The following is a 1,003-nucleotide window of genomic DNA, read 5'->3' on the forward strand; positions in this document are numbered from 1 at the left end:
GACAAATCATATCTATCCCATTTTCCCAAGCTCTCTTCAAGGTTTAGGAAAACAACTAAAATCCACTCACATTATTGGATCTGTCACAAAATGAGCCTCCTCTCCCCCCTCCCCCCCAATAGGTGTCTTGCAGTTTATGATAAATGTAACTTAAATTGTGAACTAACTGATTGGAGAGCATGTATACTTCATACTATATGGGAATGTGTATTACATTTGCTAATGTACTGCATGTTAAGCCATGTTCACCCATAGGCTCTGAGAGAGGCAGGGCTTGTATACAACACACGGAAATTTTAGTTCTGTTTCTGACATTTTCTGATGATGTGAGTTTTGGCAAGATGCATATCCTCTTTAGTTTTCAATTTTCTCCTTTGTAAAATAAAGGTAATTAAGAGCGCTGTAAGCATTAAATGAGATCATGTTTGAGCAGCCTTTAGTACAGTGGTTGGCACATAGCTGAGGAGGTGGTGTGTCTTTTTTTATCTTCCCCTAGATGTTTCTTGCATGGTTTGTCTCCTCAGCCATTGTCCACATAACTCTGAGAAGCTGTAGGAATACGCAGGTGCAGGCTCAAGGTCCAGCTTTCACGCCAATGTTGTGGAAAGGGACAGTACCTGTGCTCCCCTAGGCCACCTGGACAGAACCTCCAGGGAGAGTGACCTCCGGGGGCATCCATGTTGGAGGTGAGGCCCTTCATTATTGTTATTTTTTTAATTAACATGACAAGTATCTTCTCAAAAGGAACTTGATCATGAATTATGAGTGTAGGAAGCATAATAGTGCGTTTATGTTTTGAACACCAATTATTCATGACATTGGAAAAAACTATGGAATTTCTCATTTCTAAGAAATGATTTTAATCATCACCTGAGGATATGTTTTTTATTGATTTTAGAGAGAGAGGGGAAGGGAAAGAGAGAGAGAGAGAGAGAGAGAGAGATACATAGAGAGAGAGAGGGAGAGGGAGAGAGAGAGAGAGAGATAAGAAAGGAACATAAAT

General features: G+C 40.3%; 1 pseudogene; it reads right to left on the reverse strand.

Annotated features, from left to right (window-relative positions):
- Positions 1 to 494: 494 nt before the first annotated feature.
- Positions 495 to 684, reverse strand: LOC139000612 (small nucleolar RNA SNORA73 family; annotated as a pseudogene).
- Between the last annotated feature and the right edge of the window lie 319 nt (positions 685 to 1,003).

This window comes from Myotis yumanensis, unplaced genomic scaffold (genome assembly GCF_028538775.1).
Source record: "Myotis yumanensis isolate MYYU_CA2020_CCGP unplaced genomic scaffold, mMyoYum1.0.hap1 SCAF_1, whole genome shotgun sequence".
In the NCBI taxonomy this organism is placed as follows: Eukaryota; Metazoa; Chordata; class Mammalia; order Chiroptera; family Vespertilionidae; genus Myotis; species Myotis yumanensis.